Source organism: Rhinopithecus roxellana, chromosome 16 (genome assembly GCF_007565055.1).
Source record: "Rhinopithecus roxellana isolate Shanxi Qingling chromosome 16, ASM756505v1, whole genome shotgun sequence".
Taxonomy (NCBI): Eukaryota; Metazoa; Chordata; class Mammalia; order Primates; family Cercopithecidae; genus Rhinopithecus; species Rhinopithecus roxellana.
The window spans coordinates 109,043,495-109,062,400 of record NC_044564.1 but is presented as its reverse complement, the minus strand read 5'-3'; the positions used below and the strand labels follow the sequence as shown (position 1 = coordinate 109,062,400).

The 18,906-nt window shown below is 45.1% G+C and overlaps 1 protein-coding gene across 3 annotated transcripts in view; it reads left to right on the top strand.

The window, feature by feature from the left end:
• The first annotated feature begins 3,018 nt into the window (after positions 1-3,018).
• The window catches only part of LOC104670791 (myb/SANT-like DNA-binding domain-containing protein 3), a 148,854-nt gene continuing 132,966 nt past the window's right edge, over positions 3,019-18,906 (top strand). The window contains exon 1 of one of the 3 annotated variants that reach the window (XM_030920223.1): positions 3,019-3,193. The gene's annotated coding sequence lies outside the window, so the exon portion shown is untranslated. Of the gene's footprint in view, positions 3,194-3,223; positions 3,365-18,906 lie in introns of those variants that run through there. The other 2 variants (XM_010374138.2, XM_010374139.2) reach the window with 2 other exon arrangements.

Genomic DNA, 18,906 nt, shown 5'->3' with positions numbered 1-18,906 from the left:
TATTGATAAAATAGCTCACATTTATTGAGTGTTTTCTATGTGTTTTCAAGAAACCTATGTAATTTGATGTAAGTGATCCAAAGTGAAGAAGAAAGAAGAAGGAAGAAGGAAGAAGGAAGAAGGAAGGAGAAGGAGGAGGAGGAGGAGGAGGAGGAGGAGCAGGAGGAGCAGGAGAAGAAGAAGAAGAAGAAGAAGAAGGAGGAGGAGGAGGAGGAGGAGGAGGAGGAGGAGGAGGAGGAGGAGGAGGAAAGTTGTCCAAGGTAGCATGCAGAACTAAGTCAGGGATCAAGGAGAGAGGTGAGAAGGCAGGCACCACATTGAAGGCCTGAGTAGTTACCCTGCCACATTAGTTTTTAAGATAGTCTGCTCTCTTAATTTGAGGAGAGACACATGACTAAATATGAGTTTCCCATGTCTCCTTAGCAGCACTTCTACATGTGGCTCATGTCAATCACCATTGTTTATTTATTTATTACAGCATTAAATTTTTTATTTTTACATTTTTATCTGTTTATTTATTTTGAGACCAGGTTATGAGACTGGCTAAATGTTGTATTTTTGGTAGAGATGGGGTTTTGCCACGTTGCCTAGGCTGGTCTTGAACTCCTGGGCTCAAGCTATCCACATGCTTCAGTCCCCCAAAGTGCTGGGATTACAGGCATGAGCCACAGTCATCATTATTTAAATCAATAAAATAACACTGACCATTTGTTGAAGTTAAGACTAGAAGCTTTTATCTACCCGGGCAGGTAGGCATCATATTCCCATCTTAGAAATGAGAAAACTGAGATTCAGGAGCTTAACTTAGTTCATGTTTATCTAGTGCTTTTTCCACACTGTATCACTTTATCAATCAAATTTCCAATCTGAATTGACCTTCTAATTTCACACCCCAATAGTTTTCCCTTGACTGTATCTGCATTTAAGACGTGAATCTTCATGGACTTATAACATGGCACTAAGTGGAAAACAAGTGGAAATGATGTACAGCCTTGGCTTTCAGTGTGGTATCATAGTTTGTTTGCTAGTACGTTGTAGCAACTCCCCTGGCATAATTTTAGTTTCCAGGCTCTCTGGACAATTTCAGTGCCTCTTGGACATCAGACAAATTATTGTTAAAATAATGAATGAGACACCTGTAATCCCAGCACTTTGGGAGGCTAAGGGGGATGGACCACTTGAGGTCAGGAGTTCGAGACCAGCCTGGCCAACACAGTGAAACCTTCTCTCTACTAAAATTACAAAAGTTATCTGGGCGTGGTGGCACATGCCTATAGTCCCAGCTACTCAGGAGGCTGAGGCAGGAGAATTGCTTGCACCCAGGAGGCAGAGGTTGCGGTGAGCCGAGATCGTGCCACTACACTCCAGCCTGGGCGAGAGTGTGACTCTGTCTCAAAAAAAAAAAAAAAAAAAAAAAAGAAAGAAAGAAAAGAAAAGAAAAGAAAGAATGAGGACCAGTATAGCTCTGAGTTTAAGGTCTTTATTTTTATTGGTGTTTCTGTCCCGGTTTGTTTTTTGAGGGAAGAAAGGGTTGCGTGATTCTTTGCACATAGTGAAGACCTAGATCAGCTTTTATTTTAGGGCTACGGATAGTGGGAGTTGGGAGGGCAAGCAACAGTCTCAAAAATGTTCAAGGAATTAAAACACAAAAACGGAAAACTGCAAGTGTTGGCAAGGTTGTGGAAACTTGGAACCCTCAAACATTGCTGGTGGAAATGTAAAATGATTCATTCAGCTGCTGTGGAAAACTTTTTGGCAGTTCCTGGAAAAGTTAAACATAGAATTACCCTATGACCTAGAAAGTCCACTCCTAGGTATGTATCCAAAAGAACTGGGAACAGGTACTCAAATATGTGTACAGGCATGTTCACAGCAGCACTATTCACAATGGCCAAAAGGTGGAAATAACCCAAATATCTATCAAGGGATGAATGAATAAACAAATTGTAATATACACATACAATGGGATATTAATCAGTCATAAAAACGAATGAAGTACTGATCCACGCCTCAACATGGGTGAATCTTAAATACTGGCTAAGTCAAAGAAACGACACAAAAGGCCGCATATTGTATGGTTCCATTTATATGAAATATCCAGAAAAAGTAAACTCACAGAGACAGAAAATAGCTGAGTGGTTGCCAGGGTCTGGAGGAAGGAGGGACTGGGGAATTACTGCTTAATGAAGTGATCGAAGTTTCAGAACTAGATAGAAGTAGTGGTTGCTCAACATTATGAATGTAATAAATGCCACTGAATCGTTCTCTTTTAAATGGTTTATGTCTTGTGAATTTCACCTCAAAAAAAAAAAAAAAAAAAGTTAAAAAGCCTTCTCTGCCTTTCTCTGGGCTTGGAATCTTCCTAATGGATTCAGGGCAAAAGAAACATTCAGCCACTCTGTTTGCGGAAGGGGCAAAGAGTGGCTTGTCCCGACAGTTTGAGCTGTTGTGCATGCATTTACACACGCATTAATTCCAACTGAGTCAGCACAGTGTCCAAGACAGGTCCTGGGCTCCAGTGAGCACAGTCGCTATCTGGGGGAGGCACATTCCGCAGATTAACAGAAGTCTGTGATAAACTCAGCATAGGGGGATTGGCTGTCTCAAGTAACAAGGAGTCCTAAAAGAAAAGGGCCTATTTCAGTCGGGGGACCTGGACTGAACTAACTCGTGTCCATGGCCGCCAAATCTCGTGTGACAAATGTATTCTTCTGTTGTTAATAGAAATAAAACAGTTTTTCAGGCCCCTCCAGGAGCTCCTCTGCAAAGGTGGGGGGAAAAAGGCAACTAAATCAGTACGAGGACTTCAGCCCGAGGATGTCAGGAGCGGGGTCGGTGCGGACGGGCAGGTGGGCGGGGGGCACCCCGCGCCCCGCCCCAGTCCCCGGGAGGCCGGCGGCCACAGCTCGGGGAAGTGGGGACTGGCGCGGGGCCGCGCTCCCGCCGTCCTCGGCAGCGCCTACGGACCGGCAAGCGGCGGGCGGTCCGCGAGGGGGCGGCGGCGTCCGGGCTTTGTGGCCGCGGCGCGCGCGGCGGGGCCTGGCCGGCCGGGGGCGCGCCGCCGCCGCCGCCCGGCGCTCGGGAGCCCGCGGCCCTCCTGGCCGCCCTGCTTGCCAGAAGAGCCCAGGCCGCCCGCGCTCGCGCCTCGCCGGCCCCTCCCCCGGTCGCCGCGGCCGCCGCGCCGCCGCTGCAGGTAGGAGGCTCCCCTCCCGGGCGGGCAGCAGCGGGGCGGGGGCGGGGGGGCGCGGGACGGGCGTGCAGGGGCCGGGGGCCGGCATGGCGGGTTTTCGGGCCGAGCCGCTGCGACCCCTGCCTTGCAGGCTGGGCGCCAGGCGACCGCCTCCGCGCGCTGCGATGGGACTCGGTGAGTAGGGCCGGCCTGCTGCCTACAAAGCCCCGGGGCGCGGGCCTCCGGGGGACTCAGTGGCGCGCCCATGGCAGGGAGTGGGGTGGGCTCTGGACTCCCGGGCTGGGGGAGCTGCTTGGGGGGAATCCAGGTGACCCGCAATACCGCGGTCTTCCCATCCCGGTGTCCCCACTGTGTGCTGATCACTGTGCTCGGCGCTTTTCCATACTTGGCTCCTTTAAGACCCCCAGTGCCCCGCCCGTCCAGAGTGTAACGGGAGGGGTCTCTCACTTGCAGGATGAAGGCCAAGCATCACATCCTTGCTCGACTGACCTTGGGAAAGCTCCTTTACTCGGAGCCGGGGCTACTGTTTCTGTAAATTAGAGGCGGGGGTCGGGGGCGGGGGGGAGTGGTATTATATCTACCCTCAGGTGCTCTTGTGAAAGATAATGTATATAAATGATAACAGCTAAATTTTGAGCACTTTGTATATACCAGGCCCTAGGTACTGAACAGTTGGCATGAATTGTCATTGAATCATCACACTGGCGCTATGAGGTAGTTACTGTAAATTGCATGAATAATCTTTATTTAGGAGTACTAAACAGTGAAAAATGTAGTCTCCCTATTCCCATTCAGGAGATTGGGTATTAGGTGTGATAACATCTAAGATTACAGACGTTCCTGCAGTATTGAGGAGAGTAGTTGTAGGATGGAGGGATATATTTGTCATACATTTAAAACTGGAGGTAGGGTAATATCAAGGCCAGAGAGTGTGCCTTTCAGCATGTCAGAGAAGATGGTTGTATTCCAAGGAAATTGCTGAATACTAATTCAAAAACATAGTTTATAAGTTAGAATTGAGGACGGCTGTGGAAGTCTGGGGCCAGAGGGAGACATGGGATGGACTAGGGGGAGAAGAAGGATTCTGAAGTCCTGGAAGAAGATGTAGAGGAAGGTACCAGGGTTCACCATCCCTCCCCTGCACAATTCTGGACCAGGATTTCTGGGCCAGATTTCAGCCCTCCCTTGGAGAACCGGGATGAGGGACGAAGGCTGCTGGGTCAGGAGGTGGGGAGGGATGTTGTAGGATGTCTCTTTTTACTCCCAGGCCAGGCCAAAAATATTCAGATTGATGGAGGGTGGGGTGGTTGGGCCTCCTAACATGCCATTATCCCTTCTCACAGAATTCTTGTGTTTCAGGCCATGGGGATGCTTGCCAGCCCTAATGGTTGATGAGATGCTTAAAATACAAAGGTCTCACTGATAAAATGGAGGAGAGCATTTTCAACACCATTCATTGGGTTAGAGAAGTAATGGGCCTGAGGAAATTATTTTGGGTTTCATTTTAGAATGGGGAGGACTAAAAAGGCTTTGGATCCTGAAGAAGGAAGTGAGGCAGGAAGGGCCCAGGCACTGCACCTATGGGGAAAGGCAGGAGAAGGAGGAGCTGAGGACTTCACCCCACCATCTGCAGAATACCCAACAGGCTGTTCAGTTCTCAGCTACCAAGGGGGCACCCTTTCCTCTCCCGGTTTGTGATGATTTGTTACTTAACGTATTGTGGAAGATCAAGGACTGAACTCAGGCACTCCTGTCCTGAGTGAGTAGGAAAGAATCCTGGGAGAAGGGTGTTTTTTTTTGTTTTTAACCAGGCATTGAAGCAGAGAGTAGGTGGGTACGTAGCGATGGTGAAGGTAGGGAACACCATGCATAGTTGGAAGAGCAATTGCTTTGGAGAGATAGAGTGTTTGGGGTTTGAATCCTAGCTCTGCCATTTCTTAGCTTTGTACATTTTTTTGTGAGGATAAAATAATGTTTTTTCACATACCTGGTGTGCAGTTCAACAAGCCCTAGTGCCGTTTTCCCTGTCCGTGATAACATTCATTCAACAAATGTCTGCTGAGCACCAGTCGCGTGCTGAGTCATATGTTACATTCTGGGGATACAGCAATGAGTCAGAAATTACGTATTCCCTAGGAATTTCCCAGTCCAGTGTGGGAGATGGACGCAAAGAGCAAATTGAAAAAAAAAAATGGGAAGTGTTACAGTACAGTCATGTACAACTGGCAGCGAGCTCATAGAAGAGTAACTCATTCTGAGCCAGTGGGAACTCAGGGCCAATCTATATCTAACAAGATAAGTATGAGACATTATGACAGAGGTTTTTGTTTTGTGGGGTTTTTTTGTTTGTTTGTTTGTTTGTTGAGACAGAGTCTCGCTCTGTCATCCAGGCTGGAGTGCAGTGGCATGATCTCAGCTCACTGCAGTCTCCACCTCTTGAGTTCAAGCGAGTCTCTTGTCTCAGCCTCCCAAGTAGCTGAGATTACAGGCGCCCATCACCACACCCAGCTAATTTTTGTAGTTTTAGCAGAGATGGGGTTTCACCATGTTGGCCAGGCTGGTCTCGAACTCCTGACCTCAGGTGATCCGCCCACCTCGGCCTCCCAAGGTGTTAGGATTATAAGTGTGAGCCACTGCGCCCAGCCATGACACAGGTTTTGAATGCTCCTTTACCACCTAGCTTTGATCTCTTTTGACTTTGTCTTATCTTTGCCCTGATAGTCTCTCCTCAATCTCTCTCAAAAAAAAAAAAAAAAAAAAAAAATCTAGTTGTATTGTGTGTATAATTCGTAAGCTGCTTCAACCCCATTTTAGAAGGTAGCCATTATAAAGAAAATAAACATAAGAGACTGGGTATTAATTGAGGAAGGCTTAACAAAAAATTGCATGAGAGTTGGGCTTTGAAGATTGAAAATGGGCCGGGCGCAGTGGCTCACGCCTGTAATGCCAGCACTTTGGGAGCGAGACTCGGTTTCAAAAAACAAAAAAAAAAACAAAAAAAGATTGAAAATGGGCCCTTGGTGGCCTTGGGGTGAAGGATTCCAGCCAAAGGAAGCCGCATGTTGAGTTTGGTCTGGTTAGGGTGAAAAATACATGGAGAGGATGAGGGGCTGGTGAGGGTGCTATAATCAGGGCCAGATCCAGAAAGGCCATGAATGCCGTGTGAGGAGTTGGGACTTATCATTTAGGCAGTGGGAGAGACGTCTGAGGTTTACAAGGAAGCCTGTGGCTTGATCACTGTGTTTTAGGAAGATCCCTGTAGTTGTGTGGAAGAGAGACCAGAAGTTTGGGAGACCATGTTAGAGATTAGGTCTGACCACGGACATGGGCAGTGAGAATGGAAGAGGAGGGAACAGATGTTGGGGTAAAATGTACCACAGGTGTTGTTAATTAGTCGCATGTGATTGAAGATGACATTGATGTTTCTGCTTTGGGAAGCCAAATTGATGTGGCTGACATCATCAGAAATCAGAAGATTTTGGTGTAGGGGAATAATTAGTTTGTTTGGGCTATGGAGAATTGGAGTTTTCTGAGGTGCACATGATGGGGTGCAGAGGTGGCTGATAGATAATTGGAAATGTGTTTGATGCTAAGGAGAGAGGTTGAGGCTTGGAAGAGAGGTTCTTCCATCACTGCCACTTTCTTCTTTTTCTTTTTTCTTTCTTTTTTTTTTTTTTTTTGAGACAGAGTTTTGCTCTTGTTGCCCAGGCTGGAGTGTAGTGGCATGATCTCGGCTCACCGCAACCTCTGCCTCCTGGGTTCAAGCAATTCTCCTGCCTCAGCCTCCTGAATAGCTGGGATTATAGGCATGTGCCACCATACCTGGCTAATTTTGTATTTTTAGTAGAGACAGGGTTTTTCCATGTTGGTCAGGCTGGTCTCAAACTCCTGACCTCGGGTGATTCTTCCGCCTCAGCCTCCCAAAGTGCTGGGATTACAGGTGTGAGCCCCATGCCTGGCCTTTTTTTTTTTTTTTTTTTTTTTTAAAGAGACAGGGTTGTGCTCTTTTACCTAGGTTGGAGTGCAGTGGTGCAATCATTGTTTGCTGCAGCCTCAAACTCCTGGGCTCAGGTGATCCTCCCACCTCAGCCTTCCAAGTAGCTGGAATTACAGATGCTCATGCCTGGCTAATTTTTTAATTTTTATTTTTAGAGATGGAGTATCACTGTGTTGCCCGGGCTGGTCTCAAACTTCTGGCATCAAGCAGTACTCCCCCCTCTGCCTTCCAAAGTGCTGGGATTACAGGTGTGAGCCTCTGCCTGCGTCCCCCCTCCCAACTTTTTTTTTTTTTTTTTTTTTTTTAAAACAAACACTTACTGCGAATCTACTATGTGCTACAGATACAAATAAAATGTAGTTCAATGCCTCAGAGCTCACCATCAGATAGGGAGAGCCTTCAGGATATGGATAGATAGTGCAGAGTAATTCTGAGTGCTGCAAGAGGAAAATACTTGGTACCCTTCTCCTATTGAGAGCTGATGGTTGTAGCTGAAGTGGTGGGAGTGGAGGAGTGTGTACTCAGTAGACGAGAAGTAGGTTGGAGTGGGAACACCTACAGAAGGGGACTTTCTGTTTTTCAACACTGCTTTCTGTGGAAGATACCTTAATAATGATTCCAAAGGCATTTCAGGGAAGCCGTAGGTGAGGATGGTTTAAGATGGAGTGTGGAGAAGGGGAAGGAAGGGGATAGGACTTTTAAGAACTCTCATCTGGTTTATAGAGGGGACTGTGAGGGTGGGAAAGTGGGGGAGACCTGGCTTTCAACACAAGGCTGGTTCTGCATGCATACAGTCACACTCAGGCACAGATGATGAAAATAAACACTTCCAAGTTACATGGCTGCCTGGAGTGGGTGGAAAGTGGTAGAGAGGGAATGCATTAGAGAAAGCAAGTTCGGTGCTAGGTTTGACTGGAAAGCTCTCGAAAAGGAAAGAAAGAAGGTGGAGAGGCAGAGAGAGCTTGGGTGAGTGGCCATCCTGGGCACACAGGTATGTACATGTGCAGGCAGGTAAGAGTACTGTCTGATTACTCTCACCTCTGGATAAAATGAAACCCTGAAGGCATCATAGTGGTATTGAGGCTCTTAAAACGTTGCCATTTCTACCTCCTTTGAACTGTAATGATATTTGCAAGAAGGAAATGATTATTTTATGATAAATCCTTTCTAAGAGGAGAAATTTAAAATAATAAAACATCTAGTGGCCGGGTGCGGTGGCTCACACCTCTAATCCCAGCACTTTGGGAGGCCGAGGCCGGCGGATCATGAGGTCAGGAGATCGAGACCATCCTGGCTAACACGGTGAAACCTCGTCTCTACTAAAAATACAAAAAAAATTAGCTCGGTATGGTGGTGGGCTCCTGTAGTCCCAGCTACTTGGGAGGCTGAGGCAGGAGAATGGCGTGAACCCAGAAGGCTGAGCTTGCAGTGAGCCGAGATCGCGCCACTGCACTCCAGCCTGGGTGACAGAGCGAGACTCCGTCTCAAAAAACAAAAAACAAAACAAAACAAAACAAAATCTAGCAATAATTAGTTTAAAAAAATGCAAATGGTAAGCAGGTTGGTTATGGCATTTAATTCCACAAATATTTATTGAGTGCTTGATGTACACCAGACTCTCTGTAAGGAGCTGTAGTGAACAGATCAGATCACCTGCTTTTGCCATTTCACCTAGAACTGCTTAACTTGCATAGTTAAACCTGTGTATGGGCCTTAAGCAAAATAACAAGGTCATCTAAAGTGCTGAGATCACTTCATTCTGCTGTAATGCTCTCTTTCATTGGCTGGTAGCTCCACCAGCCTCATAAATAATCAGAAAATACCAACTATGTGTCTTTGGCAGTGAACTGTGGAAATTAGGTTGCAGAAAAATCATTTTAATGGCAGTAATAGATGACCAGTACTGGATAGTACTTTAGAGAATACCCCCTTGAGCTTTATAATTTAGAGATGAGGAATTAACAGCAAGTAAAGAAGGCGTGCCAAGACAGATGTCACAAAATGAATGACAGAGTTGAGAGCAGTGCCCTGGAGTTTTCAAACGGTACAGTCGGGGAGGCTAGAGAGTACCTAGCCAAAAGGGCATCCTGATGGTGAGGGGGTTCTGAAGTGGGAAAGGGGTTGGAAAGCAAACGAAGAAGCCTTGATTTCAGACCCTCCCCTGTAACTAGGGCCTCGGGAAGTCCTGTTTTGCCCTGAGCCTCAGTTTCCTCAACTGTAAAGTGAGAGGATTAGATTGAGATCCTTCTTTAACATTTATTTATATTTTTTCTTTTTCTAAAGCTCCATTCTCAGGAGCAGCGGTAGGGTTGGGATTTGAGGCCATGGGTCCAAGCCCATGTCCTTAACCTCTATACTATACTACCTTTTTTTTTTTGGAGATAGGGTCTTGCTCTGTCACCCTGGCTGGCGTGCAGTGGAATGATTATATCTCACTGCAACTTCAAACTCCTGGGCTCAAGGGATCCTCCTCTCTTAGCCTCCCTAGTAGCTGGGGCTGTAGGCACATGCCACCTTGCCCGGCTAATACTTTTAATTTTAATTTTCATAGCAATAGAGGTCTCCCCTTGTTGCCTAGGCTAGTCTTGAACTCCTCAAACAATCCTCCCGCCTTAGCCTCCCAAAGTTCTGGGATTACAGATGGGAATCACCACACCTGGCCAATGTCCTTTGTAGTTTAAAAGAAAGGTTATTTTTGAGGTGTTGAGTCAGAAGACAGGCAAGATACCAGGGTAGGAAATAGCCTTTCTACCTTTAGAGCAAGTGGATTCCCCATTACTTGCCAGGCCTTGCTTGTGGGGAGGGCTGCCACGTGTCCTTCAGTTCACCCACCACTTCTGAATATGTTCTTTAAGTCTTTCCCTCCCGAGCTGTGGCCCTGCTTTGTTCTCAAGTTCATCTAATTTCAGTCTATTCAAGTAGGAATTAAGTTTCCTGTTCTAGATCCCCCCAATTTTGGAATATGTCCCTGGGCACATCTCTGTCACTGTGCTTATCACACTGCCTTGTCACCAGCCTATCCCACAATACATGTGCATTATGTCTTCATGGGACTGTGATGTCCTCATTGGTCTGTGATCTCCTTGATCTTAAGGAATACCATTCTCTCTGATGCCTGCACAGAGTAGGTGTTCGGTTAATCCTCGTATATCCTCCCTGCCTCTGCTTTCTGTTGATCCCCTACCCTACTGTGGACACATATACATCCTGCTCATTTCTTCCTTTGAAACAGTCTTTGGCTGAATGTGGTGGCTCACGCCTGTAATCCTAATCCCAACACTTTGAGAGGCCGAGGCAGGCGGATCATCTGAGGTTAGGAGTTCGAGACCAGCCTGGCCAATATATAGTGAAACCCCATCTTTTTTAAAATTACAAAAATCAGCTGAGTGTGGTGACGGGCACCTGTAATCCTAGCTACTTGGGAAACTGAAGCCGGAGAATTGTTTGAACCTAGGAGGCGGAGGTTGCAGTGAGCTGAGATCGCGCCACTCTACTCCAGCCTGGGCGACAGAGCTAGATTCTGTCTCTCAAAAAAGAAAGAGACAGTCTTTGGTGTGTACTTCCTCCTGTCCAATAACATTGTCCCCAATCAGAGTCCAGGCCTGTTCTTGTCAATAATTTATCTGATGATCTCCTTCAACTCTCTCCATTCATATCCTATACATTCTTAAAGATCTAGCTCAAATGTCCTCTTATTCAAGAGAATGCCAGTGAACTTCTTCCCTCCTCTGCACACTCAAGGCGCTTTGTCCTCTCTTCTGGTGTCTGTTTCCGCGTGCCTCTCATTTTAGTTGTCAGTTTGTGCATGTCAGTGCTCTTTCTAGGCTGGAGGGTTCAGCCTGCCCCTGTATCTCCCACATACTCTAGAACAGTGCTGAGCCTTTGGCAGGAGTTCATTACATATTTGTTGAATTGTGTGTGTATGAAATAAGGAGCCAATAACTATATATACACACACACCCTATATACACACACACACACACACACTCTATATATATATGCACGCACACACACACACAGCACTATTCTATTTTTGGAAGCAGTTTAATATGGGTGGGAAGAGTAGAAAGAACTAAAATTGATTGAAGCTGTAGTCTGTTTCTTTATTCACGTTGCAGGACTGTTATGCAGAGGGAATGAGGCAGGGCTGGGGTAGCGGGGGAGTAACTCCATTTTACAGATGAAGCATTAGATGTTGATTGACTTGCCCAAAGTCACACGGTTGGGTGACAGGTAAAGTCAGGATTTGAGCCCAGGTTTTCTGCATCCAGTGTCTTGGTTGATTTCACCTCACTTTAAGATCAGCAGTCTATTAATGTCCTGAAGTCTGATTTTCCAGTGCCACAGCTCTTCAGTCATGGTACCCATTCTGAGTATTAACTTCAAAGAACTCCCCTTTCCACAAAGAGCAAGAGATAGAAAATCTTGACAAGTTTCTCTAGTCTTTGCTCAAATTTTAGGACTTAGTTTCACCCTTGGTGGACTCAAAAATCACTAGATGGTATATTAGTCTTCTCAGGCTGCCATAATAAAATCCCACAGATTATGTGGTTGAAACAACAGAAATTGGATTCTCACAGTTCTAGAGGCTGAGAATGCCAAGATCAAGGTGTTGGCAAGTTAGGTTCCATCCTGAGGTCTCTTGTCTTGGCTTGTAGGTGATGGCCATCTTGCTGTGTGCCATCTTGCTGTGTTCTTACATGACCTCATCTTTGTAAGCCATTGAGGATAACGGGGCATGCCAGCTTCCTGGTGTCTCTATTATCAAGGCACTAACCCCACTGAACCAGGGCCCCATACTTATGTCCTTATTTAACCTTAATTGCTTCCTCAGATATCCAGTCCCCAAATACAACCACTAGGGAATTAGGGCTTCAACATATGGATCTTGGGATGACACAGGCATTTGGTCCATAAACAGATGAATTTTTGTTTTATATTGGATAGTAAATGTATGCATTACAGTATTTTGGTGGTTTAGTCAATGTTAGTGTTTTGGAAATTGTGCTAATTCTTTCCTTCTTGTTCTTCTGTGGGTATGAGAAGTGTGCCTTTTTATTTAGGCCTATCTGGGTCTTTGCCTAGTCCAAGGGGAACTTCCATTGCATTTGAATTTTGCTATTTTATTTGACCATTTCTACTTTAATGCAGCTTTTTTTTTTCCATTAAGAGATGGGGTCTCACTATGTTGTCCAGGCTGAAGTGGGGTGACTATTCATAGGCACAATCATAGTTCACTATTGCCTCTAACTCCTTGGCCCAAGTAATCACCCTGCCTCAGCCTCCCAAGAAGCTAGGACTACAGGCACACCACCATACCCAGCCAATGTAACCTTTAGTATACTGTTTTGTCATGTATGATACTGTGTGCATGGTGGGCTGTTTTATGCCTATATCAAAATATCTGCATTTACAAAATGTTTACTGAGAGCCCACTTTGTGAGGGTCACTGGGCTGCTTGTTGCCCTGCAACCATGCATAAGAATGGATCATATACTGTCTACCTGAACAGCAGACACAAGAGATAATGGCTCCTGAGCAGAATTGGGGGACAGGGAAGGCCAGTCCATCCCTAATAAAAGTTGGTGCGGGAGGGAAGGCTTGTTATGTTGTCATTTATAGCCAGTTATGGACATTGCTGAATAGTTTTAAACACGAGTATCCTTTCTAGACTCAAAATTTCTATTAATAAGCATTAATAAGCTTTGCTGGAGAGACCTCTTTGGGAAGTATTTGTTTATGTGCTGAAGTGTAATGCCAGCATTCCCCTGAGGCATGGACCATGTTAAAGCTCCAAAAGATCTCCACAGTTTCCTTTCAAACATACAATCTTTTTTTTTTTTTTTTTTTTTTTTTTTTTGAGACAGAGTCTTACTCTGTTACCCAGGCTGGAGTACAATGGCTTGACCTTGGCTCACTGCAACCTCCGCCTCCCAGGTTTAAGTGATTCTCCTGCCTCAGCCTCCTGAGAAGCTGGGATTACAGGTGCATGCTACCACACCTGGCTAATTTTTTTATTTTTAGCAGAGACGGAGTTTCACCTTATTGGCCAGGCTGGTCTTGAACCCCTGACCTCAGGTGATCCATCCACCTGCCTCAGCCTCCCAAAGTGCTGGGATTACAGGCATGAACCCCCATGCCTGGCCCAAACATACAGTCTTACTGGTTTAACTGCAGAAATCAGAGTTCTGGTTAGAGCGAGGAAGGTACACGTGGGAGGATTATGGGCCCTAAGTTTGAAATCTGGAGGAGGTAATGGAGGGAGGGAAATGAGTGGGGGAACAGCCAACAGATGGAGACACACTCCACTGAAATTGCCCTATCCTGGGCCCTTTCCTGGCTGATGATTAGAGTGTTAATGGCCATGCTTTGAGCAGGGGAATAGAAGCTATCACTAGGTCTGAAACAAAAGAGCTAAGCAGAGCAGAGAGGAGCATGGGCACTGGAGTAAGTCAGACCACTTACTATTTGTGTGACCAGAGTAAGTTACTGAGCCACAGTTTTCTTATCTGGGAAATGGGAATAATAATTGATTAAGGGAGATAAACAGCCTATTTCACAAGGCTGTTGAAAATCCATAAGGAACCTTTGGGGTACATTGCCTTGTATCAGAATCCCTTTATAGCCAGGCAGAATGAACCACAAGGCCCAAGGAGGCCTGCTGTTCTACGAAATTAAGCAAAGTAAATTGGTAACTTTGGATTTACTTAGCTAGTGATTAAATAACAGTTTAGTTAATAGGCTATTAATGGTCCCCAGGTGTTGGTAATTCTGAGTATTTGCTTTTGGGAGCAGTCGTATAATTTCTCCTGATACTTTATATATATATGCATGTATATATTTACATATATAAAGTAGGAGAAATATATACATGTGCATTATATACATGTAATGTATATAATTATATACATATATATTATATATATTAATGTATATATAATATATAATTATATACATGTAATGTATATGTATGTAATACACATGTATATATACTACATATACATGTGCATTATATACATATAGATGCATGTATATATATGTATTTTTAACAGAAAACATTGAAGTAGCCGGGCGCGGTGGCTCAAGCCTGTAATCCCAGCACTTTGGGAGGCTGAGACGGGCAGATCACGAGGTCAGGAGATCGAGACCATCCTGGCTAACACGGTGAAACCCCGTCTCTACTAAAAAATACAAAAAACTAGCTGGGCGAGGTGGCGGGCGCTATAGTCCCAGCTACTCGGGAGGCTGAGGCAGGAGAATGGCGTGAACCCAGGAGGCGGAGCTTGCAGTGAGCTGAGATCCGGCCACTGCACTCCAGCCCGGGCAACAGAGCAAGACTTCGTCTCAAAAAAAAGAAAACATTGAAGTATAACAAATTATGCTCTCAGAGGCTATTTTTGGGAGGGTTAAATGATATTGTGCATATTAAACATTTGTTACACCTACAATACAGGCTCAATAAAAGTTATCTGCTATTATATTATTGCTATCATTATTACTCTGAGACACAACTGGCCACATGTAAGGCAAGAAACTTTGTGAAATTTAGACTCCCCACAAGTCCACCACCACCTGGTTGCAGCTAGAGGTGCTGCACACATCTTGAGGAAAAGTGAAATTGCTTGGAATTAATTCCATGTAATTTCAGTCCCACCAAGGATCACAAGAGCTTTGTTGAGAGTGTGGCTTACTTACCTCAGAACTGAAATTCATATATCATTAATCAATGAAGTGACTTTTTTACCTCCACAGTTGGCACAGAATAAAAAAACGAAATAAGGAAATGGACGTGCTTATGTGCCATTAATAGAAATGTAATCGGGCCGGGCGCGGTGGCTCAAGCCTGTAATCCCAGCACTTTGGGAGGCCGAGGTGGGCGGATCACGAGGTCAGGAGATCGAGACCATCCTGGCTAACATGGTGAAACCCCGTCTCTACTAAAAAAATACAAAAAACTAGCCGGGCGAGGTGGCGGGCGCCTGTAGTCCCAGCTACTCGGGAGGCTGAGGCAGGAGAATGGCGTAAACCCGGGAGGTGGAGTTTGCAGTGAGCTGAGATCTGGCCACTGCACTCCAGCCTGGGTGACAGAGCGAGACTCCTTCTCAAAAAAAAAAAGAAAAAAAAAAAGAAATGTAATTGGTGCAACATTTTACAAGGACAAGTTGGGGATGTAACAGAAGTCTTAAGTGTTTTTATCTTTTGGTGCAACAGTCCTAGGAATTTATCTTGAAGAAATAAAATAGAAAAAAGAGATTTATTCAGAAAGTATGTGTGTGTATACACACGTATAATGTATATGTAAAATAGCATTACATATAACAACAAAATAGGTAGTAATCCTTTTTTCATTTGTGAATCAGAGTTCTTAATCCTTACAGCAGCAATTCTTAGGAGTGGGGAAAGTAGGCATATTGACATCTCCTGGAGCAGAGGCATTGAGGATGGGGAATTGGATCAGAATCTGCTGTGTAAGCTGTGTAATTTAAGAACAGGCTATGTACCTGTTGATTTCATAACAAAAACTACAGAAAGTAAAGCTGGACATAGACATCTTGGCAGATAGAGATACTACAGAAGAGTGATATTGTACAGGGTGTATGTTAATAAATTTCAGTTTGGGGAACATTTATAGGAAATAAAACTATGGGTGAAGGTAAAAAATTAATTTGGGACCTTTGAGGAAGAAAGAGCCTGGGTTGGGTATCATTGTATGGATATTAGAGCAACATGATCAAAACACGAGCATGGGAAATTAGCATTATAGGGACACATCCCCAAAGATAAATGTCCACTCATGTAGCTTTGCTCAGGATCTGAGGGCCAAACCATCTTTGACTTGTGTCTGAACCGCCCAGTGTCTGATACCCGATGCGTCCAGTATGAATGTAGAGCAGGGTACCTGGCATTTGGAGACACAGATTACCCTCATACTTCATTCTATTAATAACAACTTCTAAGATGAGGCAGTGCATAGTGAGAGACCCTGATCAGGTTCTGTCACCCTCATGTAAAGCCCACACTCCTTGGCCTCAATTTGAAGGGTCTCTGATCCGGCCCAGTCCTCTCCAGCCTCAGTCAAACAGATTTCAGGCATTCACAACTACAGAAACTCCTTCCCAGGCATAGTGTGTGAGTAGCTGGCTTGAAATAATGTGATTTAAAATTAGTGTACCATAAACTTAAAAGTCACAGCCTCCCCCACCTAATTTTTTATTATGGAATTTAAAAACATAACAAAGGTTGAGAAAATAACTTAATGAATCCTTGTGTACCTATGACCTTTGATTTCAAATTATTCCATTTTCGGCTAGTGGGACTCTTTTTAAGATGGTTCCTAATTTTCTTTCTTTTTTTCTTTCTTTTTCTTTTTTTTTGAGATGGAGTCTTGCTCTGTTGCCCAGGCTGGAGTGCAGCAGCACGATCTCGGCTCACTGCAAGCTCTGCCTCCCAGGGTCAAGCAATTCTCCTGCCTCAGCCTCCCGAATAGCTGGGACTACAGGCGCCCGCCACCACGCCTGGTTAGTTTTTTTTTTTTTTTTTTTTTTTTTTGTAGTTTTAGTAGAGACAGGGTTTCACTATGTTAGCCAGGATGGTTGCGATCTCCTGACTTTGTGATCCACCCGCCTCGGCCTCCCAAAGTGTTGGGATTACAGGCGTGAGCCACCACGCCCGTGCAGTTCTAATTTTTTGATGTGATCGGTCAGTTTTAAATGGACTGCCTTGGCCGGGCGCGGTGGCTCAAGCCTGTAATCCCAGCACTTTGGGAGGCCGAGACGGGCGGATCACGAGGTCAGGAGATCGAGACCATCCTGGCTAATACGGTGAAACCCCGTCTCTACTAAAAAATACCAAAAAAAACTAGCCGGGCAAGGTGGCGGGCGCCTGTAGTCCCAGCTACTCGGGAGGCTGAGGCAGGAGAATGGCGTAAACCCGGGAGGCGGAGCTTCCAGTGAGCTGAGATTCAGCCACTGCACTCCAGCCTGGGCGGCAGAACAAGACTCTGTCTCCAAAAATAAAAATAAAAATAATAAAAAAATAAATGGACTGCCTCATCAGTATCTTGATGCATGCCTATTACTCTGAGAAATCAGAGGCTTGGAGAATGTAAGAAGGACTGGGAGGGAATACGTTGGCCCTTTCCAACAAGGGGAATGATAATGCTTTCTTTATTGCCGTGGTCAGTGTTGCTTAGCTACATTTTTGCCATAACATATTTGAGAGGTTAATTTTATGAAAAGCTTTCTGTGATTAAAAGATGTGGGAAAAGTGTGTGGTCCTAAAACACATACAGGTTTCATGCACTTCACTGGAATAAGACATTCACTAAGCACCTGTTGTGTGAAACATGCTGACTCAGCACTGTGGAGGATGACAGGGTGACTTATGGGAATCATGGTTGAATCATTTGGAGTGACCCAAGGCAAGAGGCTGAGAGACAGTTGTGGAATGATTCTAAGAATACTAGACTCCTAGGGCAGTCCAAGTTCTGGACTTTCCATGTTACCGTCTTTGTGATCTTGTGCAATCCACTTCACCTTTCTGACCCTTACTTCTCTCAGCCGGAAAGAGACTTGAGGACTGTAAAGAGGAACATTGAACTCAGTCTCTTAAGTGCCTAGGCCCTTTCACATCTGAAATTACATACATTGTTTACTTAGGATTTTAAAAAGCAGCCCTCATACCTGAAGGACACAGACTCCAACCCCTCATTTTAAAGATGAAAAAACTGAGGTTTCCGTTGCTCCAGGTACATGCCACAGAGTGACGAAAACATCAATTTTTTTTTTTTTTTTTTTTTTGAGACAGTGTCTCCTTTGTCACCCAGGCTGGAGTGCAGTGGTATGAACATGGCTCACTGTAGCCTCGACTTCCTGGGCTCTGGGATTACAGGTGCGTACCACCACACCTGGCTAATTTTTTTTTCTTCTTTTACTTTTTCTTTCTTTCCTTTTTTTTTTTTTTTTTTGTAGAGACAGGGTTTTGCCATGTTGCCCATGCTAGTCTCAAACTGCTGGGCTCAAGCAGTCTACCTGCCTCAGCCTCCCAAAGTGCTGGGATTACAGATGGGAGCCACCGTGCCTGGCTGTACATCATATATATATATATATATATATATATATTTTTTTTTTTTTTTTTTTTTTTTGAGATGGAGTCTCGCTCTGTTGCCCAGGCTGGATTGCAATGGCATGATCTCTGCTCACTGCAACCTCCACCTCCCGGGTTCAAGCAATTCTCCTGCCTCAGCCTCCTGAGTAGCTGGAATTACAGGCGCACACTACCACATCCAGCTAATTTTTGTGTTTTTAGTAGAGATAGGGTTTCACCATGTTGGTCAGGCTGGTCTCGAACTCCTGACCTCGTGATTCGCCCGCCTTGGCCTCCCACATCATATTATATATTTCATTACACGGTGGCTTCTCTTGTCCTCAGCTGTGACAAAACTTAGAAAGCTGTTTAGTTCTAAAACTGGCTAACATGATTTGGGGGAAAAATCAGTTGCCAAACATGAAAGAAAAATCAATTAAGAAATCAGAGTCTAGACCAGGCACGGTGGCTCACGCCTGTAATCCCAGCACTTTGGGAGGCCGAGGCAGGCAGATCACTTAGGGTCAGGAGTTCGAGACCAGCCTGGCCAACATGGTGAAACCCTGTCTCTACCAAAACTACCAAAAAAAAAAAAAAAATTTGCTGGGCGTGGTGACAGGTGCCTGTAATCCCA